Genomic DNA, 15,841 nt, shown 5'->3' with positions numbered 1-15,841 from the left:
ATTGTCTTGATATTTGCTTATTATATGCTTTCTGATGCTTATTCACTTTTTCACTTGTACCTTTCTCCATCGTTTCACATCTGATTATCTTCACTTTTATAAAGTTCTAATTTACATTTTTTTCATATTAAAAGTTATTTATCATCCATGCATATTATTGTGTGTATAATCAGGAACCCCTGATTACATAGGTGGAAGTTAGAAACCCCAAACTTATACTCAAATAAAACTTTATTATTACTGTCAAAAGCAGAATGTGTCTCTGTAATTTGAAAATATGTAACAGTTTGCCCCTTATTTATTTTGTGTTTCTTTAGCATACTTCTGCTAGTGCTTAGGAACTACACAAATGCATGCTGTTTGGCCGCTGGGTCCAATTTTCAGTTTGAATTATACAAAGCTGGGGATTAGTTCAAGAAAGCTTCTTTTGCCATCCGTTATCTTGCCATTTGTTTATGAAGTTTGTTAGTGATGGTGTCTTACTAAACACTGTGCCGCTTCTTCTGATGTTGCATATGGTACCTGGTGCTGCCATGATACCATGCATCATATTCGTTATGATGCAGACCTCACTCCTCCATAATAAATCTTTTCTGTCTGAGAGTTTTGCCTCTGGGTTGTCTTCGGCTTGTCCCATAATCCACCAGTTTCTACCCTAGGAGTTAGGAAATAGAGCCATTCTAATTATAAAAGTGATTCATTCCCAAGTGAGTTGATGTCATGGATTACACATGGTAAGAACCCCACAAATATTTGCTGAATATATAAATGCAGGCAAACTCAGAAATTATAATTATGTTCCAGTTGGAACAAGTCACGACAAATAATGGATAAAGTGTATTGAGTATTTACTCTGTACATTCATTTTCTCTCTGAAGCATCATAACTAGCTATTTGTGGGATAATATGACTCATTTTACAGATAAAAACGGCAGTATATGGGGAATTAGTTAACTTTACCACAATCTCTTACTTATAAGGGGCAGAACCATGATTTGATGAGTTATGTTTAATTCAACAGGCTAAGCTATTTGATGTGAAATGGATAAATTTTGTATAATATTTGTTACAAAAAAGATTGATCTTATATACAGTTTCTGCCTTAAGCTAGTTATCATTGAGGGACTTGCCTTGGAACTGCCCTTACACCATCAGGCATATTTCCAAATCCCAAATCATACCAGAAAACACCATAATAACCAATGAAATTTGTGTCAAATGAAACGAGCATCTTCATTCTGGCTTCATTATTGATCAAATATCATTTCTAGCTCTGTAGAGAATGAGGGGGTAGAAATAGAATATTTTGGGTTAGTAAAGATATTATGTGGGGTTACTTATGAAACTTACTGTACTTTTTCTAGCAGTAGGGAAAAAAGTCAATTTGGTTAGACCAAAAGCAAAGTACAGAAGCAGCAGGTGACAGTTAAGGAAGCAGAGTTAAACGTCACCGAGCCAAAATACTTCCTTCTCAAATGGAAACTCCAGTAGTTCTTCCCACAATAGGCATGTAGTGAGAATTGTAAGAAGGTACAAATGTTTTTCCATCAGTAGTCTCCCACACTGACTGATTAATTTCCATTTGTTAGGTCAAGCTAGCTTCTATTCTCCTGGTTTAGAGGACAGGTACTGAAAAGTTGTTCAGGTTTTAAATGGTCAGTGTTATTTTTTGAAGTATATATATTTGAATGGCGTACAAACTCAATGAGTAGCTGGAAAAGAGAGTTTTGGAAATTTGTTGCATTTTGGATTTGAAAATTTAAAGGCAGAACACTTCACTTTGATTAGCTGCACACAGAAGATATTTGATATTTGGTTAAAAAACATTCAGTATAAAGGTGGTTTATCTGAAACTTGTAAAGTCAGGATTGGTTGAGAGTTTCCATTTAATTGACTTTTGCCCACCAGCTTCTGTGCATTTGTTTTCAGGCACTATCAGAATGTTTGGTCTTAACACTACAGAGTCCCCACTCCTATTTAATTCCCCCCAAAAGTCTAGCAAAGGTAGCACATTTGTGGAAGGCAATTCTTTTTTTTTCATACAATGAAGCAGTAAGAACTAGGGGATAGGGATAAATTGGTAGGTGGTAAATTGAGGATTTTGAAATCATTTATTTTTAATTTTGCTTCCCCATTAGAATCAAAGTTCCATGAGAACAGATCTCTGGGCTTATTTATTTACCACTGTATCCTCAAAGACTAGGATATATATCTATATCCTCAAAAGCTAGGCTGGTACAAAGTAGTAACTCAATAAGCATTTGTTAAAAATATTTTTCAGTGTCTCATATTGTCAATCCGATACTTTTCAGAATCAGTAACATCACTTCTAGCTACCATTATTTATTGGATTGAATACACAATGTATATTTGCATAGGTATCTTTAGCATTGTTTGGTTAATGGCCAGAAAGCTGAACTAGTTTTCAGTGTATCTTAAATCTCCTGTAAGCACCTGATTTTTTGTTTTTGTTTTTGTTTTTCCCTGTTAGACCCTAGGTAAGTGTTATGCATTTTGAGCACTGTTTTCTACTTGTACCAAGATTACAGTCATAGTTTTCTGCTAGCTATACCATAAGCACCTTGATAGGAATAATTGGATGTTTAAAAGATAAAATTGGGGCTTCCCTGGTGGCGCAGTGGTTGAGAACCTACCTGCCAATGCAGGGGACACGGGTTCGAGCCCTGGTCTGGGAAGATCCCACATGCCACGGAGCAACTGGGCCCGTGAGCCACAACTACTGAGCCTGCGCGTCTGGAGCTTGTGCTCCGCAACAAGAGAGGCCGCGACAGTGAGAGGCCCGCGCACCGCGATGAAGAGTGGCCGCCGCTCGCCGCAACTAGAGAAAGCCCTTGCACAGAAACGAAGACCCAACACAGCCCCCCCAAAAATAAATAAATAAATAAAATTAACCCACTTCTTAAAAAAAAAATGCTAAAAAGCACTTGCATCCTAATTGCTGATTATATTTCAGCTTTAAAAAAAAAAGATAAAATTGTTTAGTGTTTCTCAAGTATAAATAAAAGCCTATAGTTTTTATCATTAATTTTATCATGAAACTGAATCATCTTCATCAATACAAATTATTTTCATTACTATATTTTATAGCCCAATGAGAAGCATTGTTATTAGATGATAAAAGCAACTTGGATCAGTGAGTGAAATGCTAAAATTATGGAATGGCTTAATTAAGGGGTACTTAATTTAGTGAGGGCAGAACATGTATTGTAGAATATTAAACTGGAGGGGACCTGTGCGAGTTATTTTCTTACTAGAATGCTGTACATCCATTGTGTACAGTGACTTGTAAATGGAAAATGCATGTATGTAGAATGTAGTGCTGGATGAAAAATATTAAAATTGAAAACAACAACCTAGCGCTTTAATGAATTAGTCCATTGCTATGATATCACCTACAATTTACAAATTCTAGTGCTTAGAGATCAGATGATATTATGACATTATCTCTTCATTTATAGACCTCAGGTGTAAACCCACTCTGCTTCCAGCAGTAAGTTCTTTAGAATTTCACATCTGTGCGTTTGGTTATTTTAGCAAACACAGGATTTTTTATTGTGTTTACAAATATGTGTTCACATTTTCATATTTAGAGCTATCTCACCATGTCTGGTTTGGGACCACAAGTTTCTTCTTTCCAGTTCACCCATTCCCCTTTTCTTACAGCGAATTTATTTATTGTTTTGTTCCTAATACAAATTCTGTAGGAACTGATCCAGGTTTATTCTGATCATGGTTTCTAGATGGCATCCTTCTTAATTTTGTTATAAAGCTCTTAAAAGGCTGACCAAACTTTGTGAGTGCACGTTTATAAATCTCTTATCTTTGAAATCCTGCTTCTTTCTGGTTACACATGATATGCATTATAATCCAGTATTTCAGTTCCTGCCTTTCTCCTGACAGAAAACTGACCTGAGCGTTAGACAGTGGAGGCTCTTGTTTAGATTTCCCAGAGGTATTCAAGGTTGTGTCTGGCAGCAGGCTAATCACACTTTCTGGAGGTTGATTGCCCAAGATAAGAACAGTTTTGTTGAAAACACCAGTTTCCTAACAAACTCATTCGTATTGACTTTTTGGGAATGAGGGCATACTAAAAGAAAACTTTGTGTAACTTTGATTTTATTGTCTCTTTTTGATCTTTACAGATACTTTTATTATAGAATATAGTATCTAATTATAAAATTCGTGAGTACAGAATATTGTGGAAGATATAGATAGGATGAAAGAGAAAAAGTAAATTATTTTCAATCCCACCAGCATACCCATTTCACTAATGTCTTAAAGTATGTTCCCCTAGTCTTTTCCATAAAATTTTTAATTATATTCTATAGAAATTATACATCCTTATCTTTGACATTACTTTATAAAGAATTTATTTTCATATATTATCAAATATTCTTCAAAAGCAACATTTTGAATGGCTTTGTAGTACTCACATACAATTATTATTATTATTTTTTTCGTTTTAAAAAGTTTTATTGTCATCAAAGATATGCATATACATAGTTCGAGGAGTCAAAGTTTTAAGACTTGAAACAAAAAACTAGCTGTCTTTTGTCCCATGTCCCAACCCTCTTCACCCACGATTCCCACAACCCAGGGTGGGAGTCTTTCCAGCTTCCATTTTCTAGCTGAAGCCTTTGATTTTGTCTCCATGGTTCTAAATAGAAAACTTATCCTACTTTGTCTTGATTTTTCAGATTTAAACATTATCCAATGAATTCCTACAATGAAAGATGAGGATTTAGCTCTCGTAACAGCTGCACACTTACTGCCACCTCCAACACACATTTCACCTTTCTCTAGTCTTCCAGTATAGTTATATCCTAGTTTTTGGCACTGTAAATGTTTTAATCTGAGTAATGACATCTTCAGTTGTTAAAAATTTTTAAGTATCATTTTTGCTTTTTGGCTGACTTTTATATCATTTTGGCTTTTAAGTCCCTCTCCCACACAGTGGGCTCTTTTTACTCATTTTTTAAAAATTAAGGTATTATTTATACAGAGTGAAATCCATCCTTTTTAGAGTGCAGTTCTGTGAGTTTTGACAAATATATACAATTGTATAATTGCCACAACAACCAGGATACAGAACAGTTTCATCATTTCAAAAAATTCCCCCATACTCATTTATAGTCAACCCTTCCCCCACTCGCAGCCCCTGGCATCCAGTGAACAGTTTTCCAGTCCCATAGTTTTGCCGTTGCAAGATGGTCATATAAATGGAAACATCCAGGGACTTCCCTGGTGGTCCAGTGGTTAAGAATCCGCCTTCCAATGCAGGGGACGCGGGTTTGATCCTGGTCGGGGAACTAAGATTCCACATGCCATGGGGCAAGTACTGAGCCCGTGTGCTGCAACAAAGACCCAGCACAGCCAAAATTAAAACAAATAAATAAATAAACAAAAAACAACACCATCCAGTATGTAGTCTTTTATTTATTTATTTGGCTGTGCAGCAGGATTGTGTGATCTTAGTTCCCTGACCAGGGATCGAACCCGGGCCCCCTGCAGTGGAAGCACAGAGTTCTAACCACTGGCCCTCCAGGGAATTCCCCAGTATGTAGTCTTTTATTTTTTTTTTTGAATTTTTGAATTTAATATAATTTAATTTTTTTATACAGCAGGTTCTTATTAGTCATCAATTTTATACACATCAGTGTATACATGTCAATCCCAATCGCCCAATTCAGCACACCACCATCCGCACCCCACCGCGGCTTTCCCCCCTTGGTGTCCATACGTTTGTTCTCTACATGTGTGTCTCAACTTCTGCCCTGCAAACTGGTTCATCTGTACCATTTTTCTAGGTTCGACATACATGCGTTAATATACGGTATTTGTTTTTCCCTTTCTGACTTACTTCACTCTGTATGACAGTCTCTACATCCATCCACGTCTCAACAAATGACCCAATTTTGTTCCTTTTTATGGCTGAGTAATATTCCATTGTATATATGTACCACATGTTCTTTAAGCATTCGTCTGTCAATGGGCATTTAGGGTGCTTCCATGACCTGGCTATTGTAAATAGTGCTGCAGTGAACATTGGGGTGCATGTGTCTTTTTGAATTATGGTTTTCTCTGGGTATATGCCCAGTAGTGGGATTGCTGGGTCATGTGGTAGTTCTATATTTAGTTTTTTAAGGAACCTCCATACTGTTCTCCATAGTGGCTGTATCAATTTACATTCCCACCAACAGTGCAAGAGGGTTCCCTTTTCTCCACACCCTCTCCAGCAATTGTTGTTTGTAGATTTTCTGATGATGCCCATTCTAACTGGTGTGAGGTGATACCTCATTATAGTTTTGATTTGCATTTCTCTAATAATTAGTGATGTTGAGCAGATTTTCATGTGCTTCTTGGCCATCTGTATGTCTTTGGAGAAATGTCTTTTTAGGTCTTCTGCCCATTTTTGGATTGGGTTGTCTGCTTTTTTTAACATTGAACTGCATGAGCTGTTTATATATTTTGGAGATTAATCCTTTCTCTGTTGATTCATTTGCAAGTATTTTCTCCCATTCTGAGGGTTGTCTTTTCGTCTTGTTTATGGTTTCCTTTGCTGTGCAAAAGCTTTGAAGTTTCATTAGGTCCCATTTGTTTATTTTTGTTTTTATTTCCATTACTCTAGGAGGTGGATCAAAAAAGATCTTGCTGTGATTTATGTCATAGAGTGTTCTTCCTATGTTTTCCTCTAAGAGTTTTATAGTATCCAGTCTTACATTTAGATCTCTAATCCATTTTGAGTTTATTTTTGTGTATGGTGTTAGGGAGTATTCTAATTTCATTCTTTTACATGTAGCTGTCCAGTTTTCCCAGCACTATTTATTGAAGAGACTGTCTTTTCTCCATTGTATATCCTTGCCTCCTTTGTCATAGATTAGTGGACCATAGGTGTGTGGGTTTATCTCTGGGCTTTCTATCGTGTTCCATTGATCTATGTTTCTGTTTTTGTGCCAGTACCATATTGTCTTGATTACTGTAGCTTTGTAGTATAGTCTGAAGTCAGGGAGTCTGATTCCTCCAGCTCCGTTTTTTTCCCTCAAGACTGCTTTGTCTATTCGGGGTCTTTTGTGTCTCCATACAAATTTTAAGATTTTTTGTTCTAGTTCCGTAAAAAATGCCATTGGTAATTTGATAGGGGTTGCATTGAATCTGTAGATTGCTTTGGGTAGTATAGTCATTTTCACAATATTGATTCTTCCAATCCAAGAAGATGGCGTATCTCTCCGTCTGTTGGTATCATCTTTAATTTCATTCATCAGTGTCTTATAGTTTTCTGCACACAGGTCTTTTGTCTCCCTAGGTAGGCTTATTCCTAGGTATTTTATTCTTTTTGTTGCAGTGGTAAATGGGAGTGTTTCCTTAATTTCTCTTTCAGATTTTTCATCATTAGTGTATAGGAATGCAAGAGATTTCTGTGCATTAATTTTGTATCCTGCAACTTTACCAAATTCATTGATTAGCTCCAGTAGTTTTCTGGTGGCATTTTTAGGATTCTCTATGTATAGTATCATGTCATCTGCAAACAGTGACAGTTTTACTTCTTCTTTTCCAATTTGTATTCCTTTTATTTCTTTTTCTTCTCTGATTGTCATGGCTAGGACTTCCAAAACTATGTTGAATAATAGTGGTGAGAGTGGACAAGCTTGTCTTTTTCCTGATCTTAGAGGAAATGTTTTCAGTTTTTCACCATTGAGAATGATGTTGGCTGTGGGTTTGTCGTATATGCCCTTTATTATGTTGCGGTAGGTTCCCTCTGTGCCCACTTTCTGGAGAGTTTTTATCATAAATGGGTGTTGAATTTTGTCAAAAGCTTTTTCTGCATCTGTTGAGATGATCATATGGTTTTTCTTCTTCAATTTGTTAATATGGTGTATCACCTTGATTGATTTGTGTATATTGAAGAATCCTTGCATCCCTAGGATAAATCCCACTTGATCATGGTATACGATCCTTTTAATGTGTTGTTAGGTTCTGTTTGCTAGTATTTTGTTGAGGATTTTTGCATCTATATTCATCAGTGATATTGGTCTGTAATTTTCTTTTTTTGTAGTATCTTTGTCTGGTTTTGGTATCAGGGTGATGGTGGCCTCATAGAATGAGTTTGGGAGTGTTCCTTCCTCTGAAATTTTTTGGAAGAGTTTGAGAAGGATGGGTGTTAGCTCTTCTCTAAATGTTTGATAGAATTCACCTGTGAAGCCATCTGGTCCTGGACTTTTGTTTGTTGGAAGAATTTTAATCACAGTTTCAATTTCATTACTTGTGACTGGTCTGTTCATATTTTCTATTTCTTTCTGGTTCAGTCTTGGAAGGTTATACCTTTCTAAGAATGTGTCCATTTCTTCCAGGTTGTCCATTTTATTGGCATAGAGTTGCTTGTAGTAGTCTCTTACGATGCTTTGTATTTCTGCGGTGTCTGTTGTAACTTCTTTTTCATTTCTAATTTTATTGATTTGAGTCCTCTCCCTCTTTTTCTTGATGAGTCTGGCTAATGGTTTATCAATTTTGTTTATCTTCTCAAAGAACCAGCTTTTAGTTTTATTGATCTTTGCTATTGTTTTCTTTGTTTCTATTTCATTTATTTCTGCTCTGATCCTTATGATTTCTTTCCTTCTGCTAACTTTGGGTTTTCTTTGTTCTTCTTTCTCTAGTTCCTTTAGGTGTAAGGTCAGATTGTTTATTTGAGGTGTTTCTTGTCTCTTGAGGTAAGCTTGTATAGCTATAAACTTGCCTCTTAGAACTGCTTTTGATGCATCCCATAGGTTTTGGAACGTCGTGTTTTCCTTGTCATTTGTCTCTAGGTATTTTTTGATTTCCTCTTTGATTTCTTCAGTGATCTCTTGGTTATTTTGTAACATATTGTTTAGCCTCCATGTGTTTGTGTTTTTTATGTTTTTTTTCCCTGTAATCGATTTCTAATCTCATAGCGTTGTGGTCAGAAAAGATGCTTGATATGATTTCAATTTTCTTAACTTTACTGAGGCTTGATTTGTGACACAAGATGTGATCTATCCTGGAGAAAGTTCCGTGCTCACTTGAGAAGAAAGTGTAATCTGCTGTTTTTGGATGGAATGTCCTATAAATATCAATTAAATCTATCTGGTCTGTTGTGTCATTTAAAGCTTCTGTTTCCTTATTTATGTTCATTTTGGATGATCTGTCCATTGGTGTAAGTGAGGTGTTAAAGTCCCCCACTATTATTGTGTTACTGTCAATTTCCTCTTTTATAGCTGTTAGCAGTTGCCTTATGTATTGAGGTGCTCCTATGTTGGGTGCATATATATTTATAATTATTATTTCTTTTTCTTGGATTGATCCCTTGATCATTATGTAGTGTCCTTCCTTGTCTCTTGTAAGATTCTTTATTTTAAAGTCTATTTTATCTGATATGAGTATTGCTACTCCAGCTTTCTTTTGATTTCCATTTGCATGGAATATCTTTTTCCATCCCCTCACTTTCAGTCTGTATGTGTCCATAGGTCTGAAGTGGGTCTCTTGTAGACAGCATATATATGGTCTTGTTTTTGTATCCATTCAGCAAGCCTGTGTCTTTTGGTTGGAGCATTTAATGCATTCATGTTTAAGGTAATTATCGATATGTATATTCCTATGACCATTTTCTTAATTATTTTGGGTTTGTTTTTGTAGGTCCTTTTCTTCTCTTGTGTTTCCCACTTAGAGAAGTTCCTTTAGCATTTGTTGTAGAGCTGGTTTGGTGGTGCTGAATTCTCTTAGCTGTTGCTTGTCTGTAAAGCTTTTGATTTCTCCATCGAATCTGAATGAGATCCTTGCTGGGTAGAGTAATCTTGGTTGGAGGTTCTTCCCTTTTATCACTTTAAGTATATCATGCCACTCCCTTCTGGCTTGTAGAGTTTCTGCTGACAAATCAGCTGTTAACCTTATGGGAGTTCCCTTGTGTGTTATTTGTCATTTTTCCCTTGCTGCTTTCAGTAATTTTTCTTTGTCTTTACTTCTTGCCAATTTGATTACTGTGTGTCTCGGCGTGTTTCTCCTTGGGTTTATCATGTATGGGACTCTCTGTGCTTCCTGGTCTTGGGTGGCTATTTCTTTTCCCATGTTAGGGAAGTTTTCGAGTATAATCCCTTCATATATTTTCTCTGGTCCTTTCTCTCTCTCTTCTCCTTCTGGGACCCCTATAATGCGAATGTTGTTGCGTTTAATGTTGTCCAGAGGTCTCTTGGGCTGTCTTCATTTCTTTTCATTCTTTTTTCTTTATTCTGTTCCGCAGCAGTGAATTCCACCATTCTGTCTTCCAGGTCACTTATCCGTTCTTCTGCCTCATTTATTCTGCTATTGATTTCTTCTAGTGTAGTTTTCATTTCAGTTATTGTATTGTTCATCTCTGTTTGTTCTTTCATTCTTCTAGGTCTTTGTTAAACATTTCTTGCATCTTCTCCATCTTTGCCTCCATTCTTTTTCCGAGGTCCTGGATCATCTTCACTATCATTATTCCAAATTCTTATTTCTGGAAAGTTGCCTATCTCCACATCATTTACTTGTTTTTCTGGGGTTTTATCTTGTTCCTTCATCTGGTACATAACCCTCTGCCTTTTCATCTTGTCTGTCTTTCTGTGAATGTGGTTTTTGTTCCACAGGCTGCAGGATTGTAGTTGATTTTGCTTCTGCTCTCTGCCCTCTGGTGGATGAGGCTATCTAAGAGGCTTGTGCAAGTTTCCTGATGGGAGGGACTGGTGGTGGGTAGAGCTGACTGTTTCTCTGGTGGGCAGAGCTCAGTAAAACTTTAATCCGCTTGACTGCTGATGGGTGGGGCTGGGTTCCCTCCCTGTTGGTTGTTTGGCCTGAGGCAACCCAACACTGGAGCCTACCTGGGCTGTTTGGTGTGGCTAATGGCAGACTCTGGGAGGGCTCATGCCAAGGAGTACTTCCCAGAACTTATGCTGTCAGTGTCCTTGTCCCCACGGTGAAACAGAGCCACCCTCCGCCTCTGCAGGAGACCCTCCAACACTAGCAGGTAGGTCTGGTTCCGTCTCCCCTGGGGTCACTGCTCCTTCCTCTGGGTTGTTATGAGCACACTACTTTGTGTGTGCCCTCCAAGAGCGGAGTCTCTGTTTCCCCCAGTCCTGTCGAAGTCCTGCAGTCACGTCCCACTAGCCTTCAAAGTCTGATTCTCTAGGAATTCCTCCTCCCGTTGCCGGACCCTCAGGTTGGGAAGCCTGACGTGGGGCTCAGAACCTTCACTCCAGTGGGTGAACTTCTGTGGTATAAGTGTTCTCCAGTCTGTGAGTCACGCACCCACCAGTTATGGGATTTGATTTTACTCTGATTGCGCCCCTCCTACCGTCTCATTGTGGCTTCTCCTTTGTCTTTGAATGTGGGGCATCTTTTTTGGTGAGTTCTAGTGTCTTCCTGTCGGTTGTTGTCCAGCAGGTAGTTGTGATTCTGGTGCTCTCGCAAGAGGGAGTGAGAGTACGTCCTTCTACTCCTCCATCTTGGTTCAGGGCCCAGTGTGTCCTCGTACAATTATATATTTGATCATTTCTAATTTTAGTTTTCTGTCAAGCAATTTGGAATGGTCTGAATTTTTTTCTTTTTTGTATGATAAATATTTCTTTTCTAATTGTAAAGAGGGCTTAAATTTCACATTGTTTATATAAATCTTCTTTTAAATTTCTGATTATTTCCTTGTGATGGATTCCTAGAAGGAAAATTACTGGGTCATTGAATAGGATTGTTTTTAGATATAGCCAAAATATTTTTCGTAACGTTGGAACCAGCTGAAACTCTTCCAGCAAAGTAGGAGTTTGGCCAAATTGTTGACACTTCTGCAATATTGATTGTTATCCTTTTGTCATTCTTTGATAATTTGATAGGCAGTGGAGTATAATTAAACACTCCCATCTTTATTTAATTTGCATTTCTTTGATTACTTCTGAAATTGCATTTTTATGTGTATTTACTCTTGTTATACCTCACTTATTAGAAATAGAAATCACTACTACTATGGAGAGTGTAGGTGATGTTTGGTAATGGAACCACATGGATCACAGGGTCATCATTTAGATAATGACTTTGAGATACTTGGTTTTCAAATGCACTAAGATAGCATTCTCTGAAAAAATGAAGGTAAGGTACTGAGAAGTATGATGCACTGACTGGGTTCTAATTCTGACTTGAACTAGCTTTTGAACTTGCCATCAAACTGCTGTGGGCTTCAATTTCTTTGAAAAATATGCAATTTCCCTAAATGGTTTATTTGTTCCATTATAGCCCTCAATATTAAAATTCTGGTGACAATAGAAACACTCATCAGAATCAGTGTTATTGTTCATAAAATAACATTTTCTGGCAGTATTATGAGTTCTCAACATTTCCATCCTTAACTGGTTTCAAAGATTGGATTAGAAATAATTAATTTAAACTTTTGTGGCAATCAACCCATTATATAATAGGGTTTTTAGTGCAAGGATAACTTTCATATAATTTTAAGTTCTTATTTTGGGGGTTCACCCACTTCTTTGAATTTGTGTATTTTAATGTCTTATAATAAAAAAAAAAAAAGGAAATCACATCCCATCATTCTCACCTTCCTCAAATTCTTAGGTTTGAGGGGGAAACCCAGGGGTCAAGAGATTTATGAACATTCAGACTTCGGAGTAGGTTGATGTCACCTTTAGAAGCATGGTTGGTTACTCAGGTGAGACCACTGTTAATTGGTTTGCATTCAGGATTTTGTTCATTGGAGCAAGTCCACTTCTGATTGGCAGACTTTCAGAAGGGAGGGGTTGATGTTGGTTGGCTTGCAGCAGGATGATCAAGACCATGTAGGCAGGTAATTGCTAATTGATTAAATGAGATTGAAACTTGTGTTGGTGGCTACTTGTAACCATGGCTACAGAACAAGCAGTTTCCTCCTTCAATCCTCCTTCCTCCATTTCATTTTCAGTTTATTAATCTTTGTCCCCCCCGGACTTAGGACAGGATTTTGTATATAGGCATTTGCAAAGACTGTGGAGTAAATGATTTGAAATTGAATGAAGTTATTTTGGGGATGTCTTAGAATTTCTATTATGCATCCCCTTGTTTTCATTACACAGCCTATTTTAGTTCTCTGACGCCTCCTATCTGGATTGGGTCCCAGCCTCCTACTTGCCTCTAGTTTTTTTCTCCTTCATTCCATTCTGTGCTTAATGGTTTTACTTTACAAAAATTTTAATGGTGTCACAGTCTTGATCAAAAGTAGTTAGTTACTCTCCAACCTATTGAACTAAGGCCAAATTGACTACTTTGCTATTGATGATCCCTTAGTGTTCCACATACAAGCGTCCCATTTTTTCCTATTAATCACTGTTCTCAACTCTGTGGCTAAGACACCCAAAGGCGCTCTTCCCAGAACATGTCTAATCTGTCCCTACCTCTGCACTTTTACTCATGCTTTTCTACTGCCTAGAATACCTTTCTCCATTTCATTAGGTTTTCCCCTAATGAAACCCTATACAAATTTATTTCAGTTTTCTATTCATAAAGAATTTTCTGATCCTCCAGTAATGTATACTTTCTTCCTTTTTCTGAACATATTAAAGCACTGGCTGTGCCAATTAGAGGAACACATTTTAAATTCTCTTTAGCAGTGCAATTATTTTGTTCTTCTTATTTATTTTATTATTCCAAACTGTAAGCAGAATCCATGGATTCTCTATCTTGTTAATCTCCTGGATAATCTATTAAAATATTTAAAATTTAATAGGTCTTTAGTAAATATATTTGGAAGGAATTCAACATATTTTAGAATATCTAAATTCCTTTTTGTAAAAACAAAAAGGAATACTGGATTCTACCTACTGGTACAGCTGAATCCTGTACAACTTCTGAGGTGGGATGGTAATAGATGGGGGCAAAAATGTCAATAGTTTGATCAAATAGTGATTGTAGTGATTGATATTTATGAATATTCACGTTCATCCAAAAGATGTTTTATGTAGATAAAATATGCTACAATTTTTGACATTTGCTTGGGGCAATAGAAATAATGCTAGATCTATTTTTACCTTTATTTATTTTGATCATGGTTTGCATTTGAGGCCAGACATACACACGCACATGTCTAATATAGCAGTAAATAGTCATGGAACTTTTTATTTACACAGACAGCCTTTTAAAATTCAGTGCCTTTCTCACAGCATGGTTTTATTTAATGCACTAAAAAATAAACAGAATTCTAAATTTTGCTCATTACAGATAAAACTGACTAGTTACTAGTGAGAAGGAAGAAAACATTCTAGAGTTTCAAAAACATATTGTGAAGAAGTATAGTATCTGCCATACAATGAACACTTGAAAAACAATTATCAAATGAAAGGTAGATTTTAGAATTTCAAAGCTAAGTTAGTAAGATTTTTTTTTTTTTTTAGAAAGGCAGTACTTATACACAAGGTATTCTTTAGTTCTTTCCTAAAAAATACTTGCAAAAAATTATCTTCACCATCTGTTGGCTAATAATTAAATTTTAATAGGGAGCAGAGAATATGTATTATATATCAATAACTTTGTACCTTTAAGCCTTATGCATTTAAATGTCCAATAAGTATCTTTTGAAAACAAGTAAGCAAAGCAATGAAGCAGAAGGTAATATAAGAGCGTGCTTCTGTGTCATTTTTTTCGACCCTTGTTGCTCAAAGTATGGTCTTCAAGTCAGCAGCTTCATCATCACCTGGCAGCTTGCTGGAAATGCAGAGCCTCACGCTCCACCCCGACCTACTGAATCCGATTCTGATTTTAAAAAGATCCCCAGGTGATTCATATGCACATTAAAAGTTAAGAAGGACTGTATTATACCATGGATAGAAGCAGACCAAGGAATATTAGCTAACTTTTTGCTTCTCTGTAACTCTTTTTAAAAATACTTTAAAAATAGTTGTTCTGATTAATCATGTTCCTGTGACTTGCGAAGGAATGGAGTTAAGTGACCTGTTCAACCTCCTTTTATGCTTGTGAACTTGAAATTTGACTCTTGTCTTTTTAACTTATAAACAGAACACCTGACCAGAATATACATATTTAACTTAAAAACAGATCTTTTAATGCTAGCTGAGCTAGGATAAATTCATGGCAAGAAAAATGCCTGGCACATTGCTGCTAAGTTGTCTTGGCCTCCTGCCAGGATTTATGTTTAACACTTCTGGGATTAATGGTACTCTTCACATAAAGGATTGTTTTTGCATTTGGTCCCCTGGAATGAGCACAGTGGGTAAATTGTAATGCCAAGTAGCAAAAGAAGCTTTTGAAGGAGCTGCCACTTATTATATGTGTTATTACGAATTATTATTGACTTTAAATGCTGGGTTTCTTTCATTCCCTAGATGTGGCAAAGGACATAATGTCAGATCAACTTTATGTGAAGGACTTTTAAATTTATCTCTAACGTCTAAGAAGGAAAGCGACATCTGACTTTAACAGATGCACCATAATGTAAAGAAATATTTTTATTATAGTTAAGGAATATTACAAATCATTATGCTTATGGTATATAGTTGTTTTATTTTATTTTGATTGTAGAAATACACGGTTCGTTTCAACACAGAGACATTATTTTGCTCTTTACATGCTTAATCACCAGCAAAAATTTGATTAGGAGGTGCAAGCTTTCTTTACTGGAAGCCAGGGCATTAAGCTCTTTGGTGTAATTGTTTAATTACCAGTGCACCATTTTAATTGACATGCTATTATAACTTTCCATGGAAAGGAAGATGCAATCTTTTATTTTTGTTTCTTATCTAATGAAAACCACTCTCTTAGATGGGCTAGTTTGGCAATTTGACTTAGGAAAAAGTATTGCGGAATG

General features: G+C 36.5%; 1 protein-coding gene across 1 annotated transcript in view; it reads left to right on the top strand.

The window, feature by feature from the left end:
* DMD (dystrophin) overlaps positions 1-15,841 on the top strand; it is a 1,714,964-nt gene that overhangs the window by 104,451 nt on the left and 1,594,672 nt on the right. The window lies entirely within an intron of this gene.

Source organism: Eubalaena glacialis, chromosome X, assembly GCF_028564815.1.
Source record: "Eubalaena glacialis isolate mEubGla1 chromosome X, mEubGla1.1.hap2.+ XY, whole genome shotgun sequence".
Taxonomy (NCBI): domain Eukaryota; kingdom Metazoa; phylum Chordata; class Mammalia; order Artiodactyla; family Balaenidae; genus Eubalaena; species Eubalaena glacialis.
This window is presented reverse-complemented; position numbering and strand designations above follow the sequence as displayed.